At 42.9% G+C, this 15,173-nt stretch overlaps 1 long non-coding RNA gene across 1 annotated transcript in view; it reads left to right on the forward strand.

The window, feature by feature from the left end:
* LOC141572423 (uncharacterized) overlaps positions 1–15,173 on the forward strand; it is a 471,478-nt gene that overhangs the window by 239,146 nt on the left and 217,159 nt on the right. The window lies entirely within an intron of this gene.

Here is a 15,173-nt window from a genome sequence, read left to right on the forward strand (position 1 = left end):
AACTAAATTACAGAACAACCATCATTGAGAATTGCCTAAAGATTAGCTGAACAGAGTCATACAACTAAGGATATATACATTATAGAAGAAGCCACCTTGAGACTGGCAGGAGGAGTAGAGACATGGAATGGGCTGGTCCCACACCCATGTATGGCAGTTAGAAATCAGGAGGGAAATCTCAGCTGTGGAGGCCCCCCGCCCCCCTGAGGAGCAAGGGGTCCCAGCCCCACACCAAGCTCTCCTGCCCAGGGTTCTGGTGCCAGGAAGAGAAATCCCCACAACCTCTGGCTGTGAAAACCAGTGGTGATTGTGGCTGAGTGAGACAGAGGGCTGGGGAGTCCCAGGCCTTTGTCTTAAAGTGTCCATGTATAGATTTCCTTCCTGATGGGTTCACTCATTCTGAAATCCAATGCTGGGCAGCAGCTCAAAAGGTATCAGGAACATATAGGGAGGAACTGAATTGTGTGGCTTCAGGACAAGGGCTGGAGGGTCAGCTTTCTCCTAGGTAGAAGTACTGGCAGAAACCATTGTTCTTTTGTTGAGCCCTCCCAGTGTGCAGACACTATATGTGAGTCTCCATCAACTTGGCTAACACCTTTGACCTACCTTGGTGATTCCTTGAGATCTTACCCCACCCAACTTGTGGACCCACCCAAGCCACTTCCAGTGGCTTTTCCATACAAATGGTCTGTTTTGGCTCATGCTTTGGACTTTCCTAAATCTGTCAAAGGTTCATAAACCCCAAACAAGCAGCACCATCTGGCCTTGGCATGCCCCATACCTCTTGCTGAGCAGCCTCAAGCTAGGCATTAGCAGCAGCCAGCCTCATCTTGCAGCTTAGCTTCTCCCAGGCACCTCCAAACCCAGCATGGGTGATGGCCATCTGCAGATGACTTCGTGGCTCATGCCAGGTGACCCTGAGCAGACACAGGCTGTGGCTGAACTTGGCTTGTAGTAGGGCAAGCATGCTCAGTCACCAGCTTCAGACCCAGCTGGAGCACCTGGCTACCTCTGTGGATGACACACCCAAAGGGCAAACTGGGCAGGCACCAGAGCCCTGCTCCATAGTGTTAGCCTCTGCACAATAGCTCTTCCATTGTGGTCACAGCCAGTCCTCACAACCAATCAGCCTGTGAGTCAATCTCTCCCACTGACATAAAAACAAAAACCAAGTCTCAACTACAGTAGGAAGGCACACACAACCCACACAAGGGACACTCCTGTAACACTTGGCTCTGGTAACCAGGGAGACTGTGCCACTGGGCCACACAGGATACCTACTACAGAGGGCCACAGTACTGAACTGGGAGACAAAGCAGTTCTACGTAATACACAGAAACAAACACAGGGAGACAGCCAAAGTGGGGAGAAAAAGAAATGTGTCCCAAATGAAAGAACAGAACAAAGCTCCAGAAAAACAGCTAAACAAAATGGAGTCAAGCAATCTATAAGACACAGAGTTTAAAACACTGTTTATAAGGATGCTCAATGATCTGAGTGAGAACTTCAACAAAGACAGCAAACATAAAAATGGAGATAGAAAACAAAAAAGAACCAGTCAGAAATGAAAAATATAATAACTGAAGTGAAGGATATGTTAGAGGGAATCAACAACAGATTAGATGGAACAGATGATCAAATCAGTGATTTAGAAGATAAGGTAGCAGAAAACACCCAATCAGAACAGCAAAAAGAAAAAATAATCTAAAAAAAATGAGGATGGTTTTAGGAACTCTGAGACAACATCAAGCATACCAAAATTTGCATCATAGGTGTACCAGAAGGAGAAGAGAGAGAGCAAGGAAATGAAAACCTACTTGAAGAAATAATGACAGGAAACTTCCCTAACCTGGCAAAGAAAATAGACATACAAGCCCAGGAAGCACAGAGAGTCCCAAACAAGATGAACCCAAACAGACCCACACCAAAGCACATCATAAAATGCCAAAAGTTAATGATAAAAATAGAATCTTAAAAGCAGCAAGAGAAAAGCAGTTAATTACCTACCAGGGAGCTCCCATAAGACTGTCAGCTAATTTCTCAACAGAAACTTCACAGGCCAGAAGGGATTGGCATGAAATACTCAAAATGATGAAAAGTAAGAACCTACAACCAAGATCACTATACCCAACAAAGCTACCATTTAAAATTGAAGGAGAGATAAAGAGCTTCCCAGACAAGAAAAATCTAAAGAAGTTCATCACTACCAAACCAGTATTACAAAAGAAGTGTTAAAGGGACTTCTTTAAGAAGAAGAAGATAAAAAAGATTTAAAATATGAATAATGAAACGGTAACATCTGCATATCTATCAACAATTGCTTTCCATGTAAATGGATAAAATGCTCCAATCAAAAGACATAGGAGGGCTGCATGGATAAGAAAAGAAGCCCCTTACGTATGCTGCCTACAAGAGACTCACTTCAGACCCAAAGAAACACATAGACTGAAAGTAAAGGGATGGAAAAAATATATTTCATGGGGAAAAAAGAAAAAACAAACAAACAACTGTGATAGCAATATTTATACCAGACAAAATAAACTTTAAAACAAAGACTATAACAAGAGACAAAGAAGGACATAGTCATCCCACTTCTGGGTATTTGTTCAAAGAAACCCAAAACATTACTTCAAAGGGACATGTGGGACATATTCATACAGAGGTTCATTGCAGCATTATTTACAATAGCCAAGATGTGGAGGCAACGTGGGTGTCTGTCAATGGATGAGTGGATAAAGAAGAGGTAGAATATTACTCAGCCATGGAAAAAGAATGAAATCTTGCCATCTGCAACAACATGGAAAGATCTAGAGGGCATTATGCTTAGTGCAGTAAGTCAGATAGAGAAAGACAAATACCATATGATTTCACTTATATGTGGAATCTAAAGAACAAAATATGAGGTGTGATAAAAAACTATAATGTATGTTTAAATTAAAAAAAAAGATTACAGTAAAAGACACACTGCCATTAATCCCCTTCAAAATACTCTCCCTCACTTCGAACAAACTTATCCCATTGTTCTTGCCACTTTCTGAGCTGTTTTGGAAGTCCTCTTTCATGGATGTCTTTACCAGCATTTAAGAAATGAGGTGTGTAGAAAATGACCTGAGAAATGGGCAAATGGTTTCATCCTCCATTATGAAAATGCTCCCTCCATGTCCCACATAGCTTTTGGTATGGCAATTTCTGTCAAATAAAAACATTACAGTGTATCCTCATCCACCTTATTCACCAGATCTGGCACTGTGCGACTCCTGGCTCAAAGCCAAAATGACCATGAAAAGTAAACGTTTTGAATCAATTCAGGATATTGAGGCAGCCACGACAGTGCAACTAAAGACACTCCCAAAAGAAGACTTTCAGAACTGCTTCAGAAAGTGGCAAGAATGATGGGATAAATATGTTCGAAGCAAGGGGGAGTATTTTGAGGGGGTTTAATGACAATGTATCTTTCACTGTAATAGATTTTTCTTATTTAAATATTCACCATATGTTTTGATCACACCTCATAAATGAACAAACAAAACAGAAACAAACTTATAAATACAGAGAATATTTTGAGGGTTGTTAGATCGGAGGAGTTTGGGAGAATGGTTGAAAAATGAGAAGGGATTAAGAAGTACAAATTTGTAGTCACAAAATAGTTGTGGAGATGTAAAGTATAGCATAAGGAATATAGTCTATAATATTGTAATAACTATGTATGGTTTCAGATGGGTACTAGATTAAGCAGGGTGATCACTTTGTAAGTCATATAAATGTCTAATCACTATGTTGTACTCCTGAAACTAATATAATATTGTATGTCAATTGTCATTGAAAAATTAAAAAAATATTTAACAAAAAGAAACCTCACCTGAGGTCCTAATGGTGAAGTGGCTGTACAGAATCCTCCCCATTTCTTTCTTGCAAAGCTTAGATAAAATAATCATACAAATTATTATTATTATTTAATAAGTGGTTTGCCAAAATCTTTATGGCTTGCCAAAATCTTTGAATACCCTCCTTAGATCCGGGTGATTCACACAAATTTTAGTAATTCTTCCTCAGGCAGAGGCCAGAAGACTTGCATCGTCAGCCTCCCTTGTAGCCAAGCCCTGGTTTGTGCCTGAGGTTGGGCCAATCAGACTCATCCATAGATACTTGCCTGGAGAGGAAACAGCAAATGGAGGTGACTGGGCAGAGGGCAATCAGTTTTTGCGCCAGTGCAATGGTGTTTAGTTCTCAGAGGGTAGCAATTGCAGCAATTCAGGAGGCAAGTGGAGGGGTTGTTTTCACAGACTATCTAGTGAGGTTAGGAATTGCTCCTGACTCCCTGGCTTTGGACACTGGCTCTGAGTTTCTGGGAGCTACACATATCCTTTAATAAATATCTTTTTTTCCCCCAAGAACTAGCCAGAGTGTATTGGGTTTTTTATATTTAAAAAAGCTGACTGATACCGTAGTAATGATAATCTTTCTATAATTATAACTATTAGCCGCTCCTTTGGCAAAGGTGATTGGGGATTCCAGAAATCCTGGTGCTCCTGGGAAGAACTTGCACCAACACACCTCAGTCTCCTTTCCTCCCAACACCGGGCCTCATCCCTGCTGTCTTGCTTAGTCATCCCAGAAGGATTCTTTCATTCTCCTTTCAGTCAGTCACATGAGAAGTCCCCTCTCCCTGGAAGGCTCTGCCCTTCATTATGCTCTTACATCTCCTTTTCTGATTTAACGTATATCCCTGCTCAACCCTTGCTCTTGCTCTCTGGAACCCATGGTCAGCCATCAGTAAACACCCACTTCCTCATTCTCTTCTCTGAACATTCCCTGGTTCTACCCTAAGGACACAATTTTCTGGGGAGCTCTTTTAATTGGTAGCTATTTTCTCTTTCACTGCCATCAAACCACTGGGCCTGTAGGTGGCCTGGGAACCTTCCTTGCTTAGCTTTGCTGCTTTCATGCTTTTCTCTGTCTCCTGTCTAAGAACCCCCAGCTTTGGAACTCACATCATCAGGAGTTGTTGTGGTTACCTAACGGCTATTGGGGTCTTGCTTTCTTTCCTGTGAGATTTCAGCTCTTGGCTCACTATCACTCCCCTATACTGTCTTTTTCAAAATTCCTGGGTTCAATATCCATCATCTTCCCAGTGCCGTGGACTCTTAGTTCTTTGACTTCCTCCTCCAATGATCTTGTTCTCCATCCTACCCCAGCCACTCACTCCCATGGCCATACCCTAGACTTTGTCATTGCCAGTCACTCCCACCCCTCCAATATATACATGTTAAGGAGCTTCACTTTTATTCTCAGGCCCCCACTTTTATTCTTCCAGCTCACAACTTCTAGTACCCTGACCCTAACAATCCTTTCCCCTATTGGAACTTACAATCCCTTGATCCAAATACCCTTTGGGGAATCCTGACCTTCTCAAGTCCTCCCTTTTATCCTTATCCAGCTTAAAGTCCATAGTCCATCATTATAATCCCTCTTTTGCATATCCCCCCTCCTTTGTACCTCCTCTCTTTGCATTTGAAGAGCAAAATCCCAACTCTGATTAAGTCCAACTCTCTGTTGACTTTGAGCTTACACGTGGGCAGCTGAACATGGCTGGAGAAAAACACATCCTCATCTGACTGCTCTTACTTCACACTCATGAGCCAAACCTCAGGCCTCCTGAATGCTGCCCAGCAATGCTACTCTCCTTTTTCCATCTCTGACTGTCCTCCATCACTGCTTCATTGCTTTCCCCCCTCCTTAGCCTGCAGTATCTCTTCCCCTCTCCTCCCTCTCAGCTGATAACTTTATCTCCTGTGTCATTACCACATCCACCCATCTGTGTACCTGTGCCCATATACCTGCCTCCTATTACTATAGGTGAACTGCCCATGCTCCTGGTCAAGTGTGTAGTGGATCCTGCCCCCACCAGATTTCCAAGGACGTCACTGTGCAATTCTCCCTGCTCTCTCATGTCTATCATTTCTCTCTCTGTGCTGCATCATTTATTTCTCTCAGCATAAAATATACTTTTATCTCTGTTGCCTTTTTAAAAAGCTCTCTTGACCCCACGTCTCCCTTTAGCAAACTCCTCCAAAGAAATGCCTGTACCTCTGCCTCCAATTCTCTCCTCCCATTCTCTCTTCAACCCATTCCAACCAAGCATCACTCCCAACTCTGAAACTGCCATTGTCAAGATCACAAACAAGCTCTGAGTTGCTAAATCCAATGGTCAATTCTTCATCTTCATTCAACTTGACTCATCACCAATATTTGACAGAGCAGATGACCCTTTCCTTCTCAAAAACAGTTTCTTCTTTTGTCTTCAGGACAACGCCTCTCCTGGTTTTCTTCTCTACTCACCAACTGGCTTTTAACTCCCTATCCTCTTCGTGGTAGCGTGTCCCAGAGCTCAATCCTTAGACCTCTTCTCTATGTACCCTAAGTGATCTCAGTCCTATAGCTATAAGTTCATAGCAGATAAGACAACCGGCAAATGTATATGTCCAGTTCTGTCCTCACCCATGAACTCCAGACTCATGTCATGCTGCTTATTCACCATTTCTACTTGGATGTCTAAAGATGAGCTGCTGACTGTACCCTCCAAACCCACCATAATAAAGTGTCACAAACTGGCTTAAACAACAGATATTTATTGTCTCATAGTTCTGAAGGTGAGAAGTCCAAATCAAGGTGTTGGCAGGGTGCAACTCCCTTCTAAGGCTCTAGGAAGGAGTCTGTTCCAGGCCTCTCACCTAGCTTCTAGTGGTTCCTTGACTTGTGGCAGCATAACTCCAATCTCACATCGTGTTCTCCCTGTGTGTGAGAGTCTGTCCAAATTTCCCACTCTTATAAGGACAACAGTCATATTGGATTGAGGCTCACCCTAATGACCTCAGTTTAACTTGACTAAATCTACAAAGATCCTATTTCCAAATAAGATCACATTCTCAGGCATTGGGGGTTAGGACTTCAACATATCTTTTTGGAGGGACACAATTTAATTCACAACCCCTACTTTATCTCATTTTGGCAAGTGACAACTCCATCCTTTCAACAGCTCAGGTCAAAAACCTTGGAGTCATTAGTGACTCCTTGCTTTCTTACACACTGATGTCCAACCCATAGGCATATCGGTTGGTTCTACCTTCACAATACATTCAAAATCCAAATATATCTCATCTCCTCCACTGCCATCTCCCTGGTCTGAGCCACAGTCTTTATCATCTGGATTAGTGACAACAGCCTCCTAACTCGTCTCCTTGCTTCTGCTCTTGCCTTCCTGTAGTAGCAAGATTGATCATATAAAAATGTCATGTTGTTGAGACTTCCGGAAAAATGGCGGCGTGAGGTGAGCCTCTGTAAAGCTCCCCTGGAATTTACAAAGAATCGAACAACAAAAACTCCACAAAGGACTCCCTGCACAGCAGACAGGCAAGACGAAGAGGCCCACTACCGACTGAAATCACCTACAGGTGGGAGATTCGCGTGAGTGGAGGGAGGAGGAAAGGGAGAAGTGCGCGGAGACGGAGCTGCGCGGGCGCAGGATGCAGACCTAGCTCAGTGCTCCGAGCTCGCTGCTTCCCGGAACTACCGCAGCTGCAAGTGAGGGAAGAACTCGGACTGCTAGGGCTCCGCTTATGGCCCACAGGGCTGAGGGGGCAGCATATAACACGGCTGAACCCAACGCTCACGGCAGAGACCTCGGAGAAAAGACTGAGGGAAAAAGGCTGAAAACAGTGGTTTAAGCCTGCACTGCCGAGCAGAGAACGGAGCCTTAGGCACTGAGACTAGCCGCCCCCTCCCTCCCCTCCCAGAGCTCGCCCCGCCCCCACCTGCCCGGTGCTAGAAGCGAAACAGTAGCAGTGTCAGATCAAAACAACAGAAAATTTGCTGTTTTGAGAACTGTGGACTGCAAACACAAATTCACAGCCCAACTAGTTCCGGCAAAGGGGAGAGAGCTGTGGAAGCAGGACCGGCTGTGGTGGGGTCGCCGCCATTGCTCTGGGCCACCTCTCACAACTCACCCCGCCCCTGACCCCACCTATCTGGGCGGATCCCTGCAGGAGTAAACAGAACTGCTGAAATATACGGGCTCTGAATCAGGAGCTGGAAGAGCTTTGGAACATGAAAAGCTCTCCGCATACCCACCGGGACACTGCGCCCTGTGACCTAGACGAACTATAAACAGAGGAGAAGCCCGTCTCCCAGGGAATGCCCCCATTGCGTGAGAAGTTGGAATAGTGCAGAGAAAACAGCACTACCGTGTGGGAGAAGAAAAATAAGTTGCAGTTGGAGAAATAATAAAACATTCTACCAACAAGTACTGGCAAACAAAAGAAAGACTGCTTTCTATCAACCTGTTGCAGAAGTCACTCCTGTAGATGTCTAGGAAGAGAAATAGTAAACCAGTAATCGCCATGAATAACCAAGGCAACAAGATAGCTCAGAAAGAAAGTGAAAAATCTCCAGAGAAGGCACTTAAAGATACAGAAATATGTGACTTAAATGACAGAGAATTCAAGATTGCAGTTCTGAACAAACCCCACCAGATACACGAAAACACAGATAGGCAGTTGAATGAACTCAGAAACTCAATCAAAAAACCGCATGAGCCTTTTACGAAGGAAATTCAAATCTTAACAAAGAACCAAATAGAATTTCTGGAGATTAAGAACTCAATAGAAGAAATTAAGAATGAAATAACCAGCTTAGGTAGTAGAGTTGACCAGATGGAGCAAAGAATCAGTGACATCGAAGATAGAAACCTGGAAATGACACAGATAGAAGAAGAAAGAGACTTGAGACTTAAAAGAAATGAAAGAACTCTACAAGAACTTTCTGACTCCATCAGAAAGAGCAATATAAGAATAATGGGCATACCAGAAGGAGAAGAAAGAGAGAATGCAACAGAGAATATATTCAAACAAATTGTCGATGAGAACTTCCCAAATTTGTGGACAGAACTGGACCCTCGAATCCAAGAAGCAAATAGAACACCTAGTTACCTCAATCCCAACAGACCTTCTCCAAGGCACATTGTATTGAAGCTGTCTAAAATCAACGACAAAGAAAGAATCCTCAAGGCAGCCAGGGCTAAACCCAACCATATGCTGTCTCCAAGAGACACATCTCAGCTACAAGGACAAGCATAGACTCAAAGTGAAAGGGTGGAAATTGACACTCCAAGCAAATGGTACCCAGAGAAAATCAGGTGTAGCCATAATGATATCAGATGAAACAGACTTCAAGGTGAAAAAGATAACAAGAGACAAAGATGGACATTTCATAATGGTGAAGGGGACTGTACAACAAGAAGACATAACAGTCATCAATATTTATGCCCCCAATCAGGGAGCACCGAAATACACCAAGCAACTACTAACAGAACTAAAGGGAGAAATTGACCAAAACACAATTATACTAGGGGACTTAAATACATCATTGACAGCTATGGATAGATCATCCAAACAGAAAATAAATAACGAAATAGTAGCCCTAAATGACACATTAGATGAAATGGACATAATTGACATTTATAGAGCACTTCATCCTAAAACATCAGACTATACATTCTTTTCTAGTGTACATGGAACATTCTCAAGGATAGACCATATATTGGGACATAAAATCAGTCTCAACAAATTTAAGAAGATTGAAATCATACCATGCATATTCTCTGATCACAAGGCTTTGAAATTGGATATCAACTGTAAAAAGAAAGCGGGGAAAAACACAAATACATGGAGATTAAATAACATACTTTTAAAGAAGGACTGGGTCAAAGAAGAAATTAGAGGAGAGATCAAAAGATACATAGAAACAAATGACAATGAAAATACATCCTACCAAAATTTTTGGGATGCAGCGAAAGCAGTTTTAAGAGGGAAATTTATCTCATTACAGGCCTATCTCAAGAAACAAGAAAACTCCCAAATAAATAACCTCATGTTACACCTTAAAGAACTAGAAAAAGAAGAACAAGTAAAACCCAAGGTCAGCAGAAGAAAGGAAATAACAAAAATTAGAGCAGAACTAAATGAAATAGAGAACAAAAAGACAATAGAAAAAATTAATATGACAAAGAGCTGGTTCTTTGAAAAGATTAACAAAATTGACAAACCCTTCGCTAGACTTTCCATCAATGTGATACATCACATAAACAAAATAAAGGACAAAAATCATATGATTATATCAATTGATGCAGAAAAAGCATTTGACAAGATACAACATCCATTTATGATTAAAACACTTAATAAAATGGGTATAGAAGGAAAATACCTTAACATAATAAAGGCCATATATGACAAGCCCTCTGCTAATCTCATAATTAATGGAGAAAAACTGAAGCCCTTTGCTCTACGTTCAGGAACACGACAGGGATGTCCCCTATCACCTCTGCTTTTCAACATAGTGTTGGAAGTCCTTGCCAGAGCAATCAGGCAAGAGAAAGAAATAAAAGGAATACAAAAAACAATTCCTTTTGCAATTGCAGCAAAAAGAATAAAATACCTAGGAATAAACTTAACCAAGGATGTGAAAGACCTATATGCTGAAAACTATAAGACATTTTTGAAAGAAACTGAAGAAGACACAAAGAAATGGAAAGACATTCCGTGCGCATGGATTGGAAGAATCAACATAGTTAAAATGGCCATATTACCCAAAGCAATATACAGATTTAATGCAATCCCCATCAAAATCCCAATGGCATATTTCAAAGACATAGAACAATAAATCATCAGATTTGTTTGGAACCACAAAAGACCCCGAATAGCCAAAGCAATCTTAAGAAATAAGAACAATAATGGAGGTATCACACTTCCTGACTTTGGCTTGTACTACAGGGCTACAATAATCAAAACAGCATGGTATTGGCAGAAAAACAGACACATAGACCAATGGAATAGAATTGAGAACCCAGAAATAAAACCACATAAATATGGACAGATAATTTTTGACAAAGAAGCTAAAAACATACAATGGAGCAAAGACAGCCTCTTCAATAAATGGTGCTGGGAGAATTGGATAGCCATGTGCAAAAGAATGAAACTGGACTGCTATTTGTCACCATGTACCAAAGTTAATTCAAAATGGATCAAAGACTTAAGCATAAGACCTGACACAATAAACTGCATAGAAGAAAACATAGGTACTAAACTTATGGACCTTGGGTTCAAAGAGCATTTTATGAACTTGACTGGGACTATATGAAACTTAAAAGCTTCTGCACAGCAAAAGAAACCATTGACAAAATAAAGAGGCCACCAACTGAATGGGAGAAGATTTTTGCAAACAGTGCCTCCGATAAGGGGCTAGTATCCAGAATATACAAGGAACTCATGCAACTCAACAACAAAAAAACAAACAACCCAATTGAAAAATGGGCAGAGGACTTGAAGAGACATTTCTCCAAAGAGGACATACAAATGGCAAATAGACATATGAAAAAATGCTCAACATCACTAATCATCAGAGAAATGCAAATCAAAACCACAATGAGATATCACCTCACCCCAGTCAGAATGGCTATCATCAACAAGACAAATAATAACAAATGTTGGAGAGGCTGTGGAGAAAAAGGAACCCTCATACACTGTTGGTGGGAATGCAGACTGGTGCAGCCGTTATGGAAGGCAGTGTGGAGGTTCCTCAAAGAATTACGAATAGAATTGCCATATGACCCAGCAATCCCTCTCCTGGGTATCTACCCAAAAAATCTGAAAACATTTAGAGATAAAGACACGTGTGCTCCAATGTTCATTGCAGCTTTGTTTATGGTGGCCAAGACATGGAAACAACCAAAATGTCCTTCGATAGATGAATGGATAAAGATGTGGTATATGTACACAATGGAATACTATTCGGCAGTAAGAAAAGATGATATAGGAACATTTGTGACAACATGGATGGATCTTGAGAGAGTAATGCTGAGCGAAACAAGTCAGACAGAAAAAGCAGAGAACCATATGATTTCACTGATATGTGGTATATAAACCAAAAACAACAAAAGAACAAGACAAACAAATGAGAAACAGAAACTCATAGACACAGGCAATAGTTTAGTGGTTGCCAGAGGGTAAGGGGGGCGGGGGGTGGGGGGTGGGAGATGAGGGTAAGGGGGATCGAATATATGGTGATGGAAGGAGAACTGACTCTGGGTGATGAACACACAATGGGATTTATAGATGATGTAATACAGAATTGTACACCTGAAATCTATAATTTTACTAACAATTGTCACCCCAATAAATTTAATAAAATAAAATTTAAAAAAAAAAAAGTGTGATGAAATGCCAAAAAAAAAAAAATAAAAAAAATGTCATGTTGTGTCACAGCTCTACTCAAAACCCTCTCATGGTCTTCTCCACTCCCATGGCACATAGAGTAAAAGCCAGTGGTCTGCAAGGCCTTACATGGCTCACACACACTCTACCTCTCTGGACTCATCTCTTGCTGCTCCCTCCTTCCTCCTGCTCTACCTACTCTGGCCTCCTTGGTGGTTCTACCTCAGGGTCTTTGCCCTTGTTGATCCCACTGCTTGAACATTTTCTCTGGATAACTGCCCAACTTTCTACCCTTGTTCCCTTAGACCATTGTCCAAATATCACCTTCTCTGTGAAGTCTTCCCTGACCAACCTATGTCAGATTGCAGCCTTCTACCCTCAACTTCTTCTACTCCCCCCAACTTTATTTTCTCTCTAATATTAATTTCTCTCTGTATATCATCTGACATACAAGGTGTGATAAAAAATACAGTGAATATTTAAATTAAAAAAATTATTACAGTAAAAGACACATTGCTATTAATTCTCCTCAAAATATTCTCCCTCACTTTGAACATATCCCATCGTTCTTGCCACTTTCTGAAGCACTTCTGGAAGTCCTCTTTCGTGAGTGTCTTTAGTTGCTTTGTTGTGGCTGCCTTGGTGTCCTGAATTGATTCAAAACGTTTACCTTTCATGGTCATTTTGACTTTGGGGAAAACCCAGAAGTTGCACGGTGCCAGATCTGGTGAATAAGGTAGATGAGGACACACCATAATGTTTTTATTTGACAGAAATTGCCGTACTAGTGGCGATGCAGCATTGTCATGACGGAGGATGAAACTATTTGCCCATTTCTCAGATTGTTTTCTGTGCACATCCTTTTTTAAATGCTCATAAAGACACTCATGAAAGAGGACTTCCAGAAGTACTTCAGAAAACGGCAAGAATGATGGAAAAATTGTGTTTGAAGCTAGGGGTGGTATTTTGAGGGGGATTAATGGCAATGTGTTTTTACTGTAATAAATTTTTTAAAATTTAAACATTTACCATACATTTTGATCACACCGTGTTCTATGTATTTCACTTTTTTCTTGTCACTCTGTCTCCTCCACTTGAATGCATGCTTCTTGGAAACAGGGTTATTATCTGTTTTGATCACTATTGTAACCCTAGGCCTAGAACAGAGCTGACACATAGTAAGTGATCAGGAAATAGTTGTCTGAGGAATTAATTGAATTAATAATTGTAATTATATTAATAGTGAACTGACAGTAGTTTGCTGCTTTCAAAGGATGGTCACCACTTACTGTACCCTCCAGGAGCCTGATAAGGTAGATCTTACTATCCTCACGTTGCAGATGAGGAGACTGAAGCTTAATGTGATTATGTACTAGGTCCCAGGTCACGGCCAGTAATCAAGCAAGAACTTGCTTTGCAAGGAGACCACTCAGGTCCAGGTGATCACGCTGCCTCTTTCTGTGTGTGTGTCCTTCGCATTAGCCATAATCTCTTGAAGCCTCAGTTCCCTTTTGTATAAAATGAGGTGATGGTAGTTCTCATTTCACAGAGGCATTGAGAAAATTAAGGAGACAATCCTTGGGAAACAATAGGTAAGTGGGAAGCTGTCATGCGGGACGGCCTGCGGGGTCTCTGCTCCCACTCCCCATACAAGAACGCAGGATATGGTGAGGCCAAAAAGGAACACCCACGGAGCCATAGGTAGGGGAGTCATACCACTATATTCTCTCTGGCGGCACTATACTCTCACTGGGGGCTGGATCCACACTGTCCGCAAACCGCCATCCACACTTGCCAGCCCAGCCGCCATCTTCTTGCTAGCCCCCATTCTCTCTCTTCTCTTCTCTTTCTCCTCCTTTTTTTCCTAGCGTAGCCACAGCAGTTATATTAGTGGCCAATGGCTCACTGGTTACAGCTGACGGCCAACTAGCCACAGCTGATGGCCATGCAATCACAGTTGGCCATTTACTACCTGAGCCAGCACCTGTCTATGTGAGGCCGAGAGCCTGGAAACTACTCTCTGGGGCTCCGCCCCCACACTCCACCCCTACAGGCTCTCGCCTCACAATCTACGTGACAAGCGTCTTCCGCGAGGGGACCTGTGCGAGGAGCCTGGGGGTGAATGCAATATCCTGGACACAGCCAGGCTCTCTGGGCACAGCCAGGGTTTCTCAGGGCACCACCAGTGCTTCTGGGCACGGCCAGACTTCCTGGACTTCTTAGGGTACCACCTGTCTTCCCGGACACAGCCAGGGTTTCTCAGGGCACCACCAGTACTCCTGGGCACTGCCAGACTTCCTGGACTTCTTAGGGTACCACCTGTCTTCCCGGACACAGCCAGGGTTTCTCAGGGCACCACCAGTACTCCTGGGCACAGCCAGACTTCCTGGACTTCTTAGGGTACCACCTGTCTTCCCGGACACAGCCAGGGTTTCTCAGGGCACCACCAGTACTCCTGGGCACAGCCAGACTTCCTGGACTTCTTAGGGTACCACCTGTCTTCCCGGACACAGCCAGGGTTTCTCAGGGCACCACCAGTACTCCTGGGCACAGCCAGACTTCCTGGACTTCTTAGGGTACCACTAGTTTCCCCCGGCACAGCTAGGATTTCTCAGGGCACTGCCACTTTCTCTGGGAACAGCCACACTTCCTGGACACAGCCAGGGCTTTCAGGGCACTGCCACTCTCTGTGGGCACAGCCACACTTCCTGGACACAGCCAGGGCTCTCAGGGCACTGCCACTCTCTCTGGGAACAGCCCGACTTCCTGGGCACAGCCAGGGTACCTTCAGGGCTCAGCCAGACTTCCTGGACTCAGCCAGGGCTCTCAGGGCACTGCCACTCTCTCTGGGAACAGCCCGACTTCCTGGGCACAGCCAGGGTATCTTCAGGGCTCACGCACACTCTACCT

The sequence above is a fragment of the Rhinolophus sinicus genome, linkage group LG06 (genome assembly GCF_036562045.2).
Source record: "Rhinolophus sinicus isolate RSC01 linkage group LG06, ASM3656204v1, whole genome shotgun sequence".
Taxonomy (NCBI): Eukaryota; Metazoa; Chordata; class Mammalia; order Chiroptera; family Rhinolophidae; genus Rhinolophus; species Rhinolophus sinicus.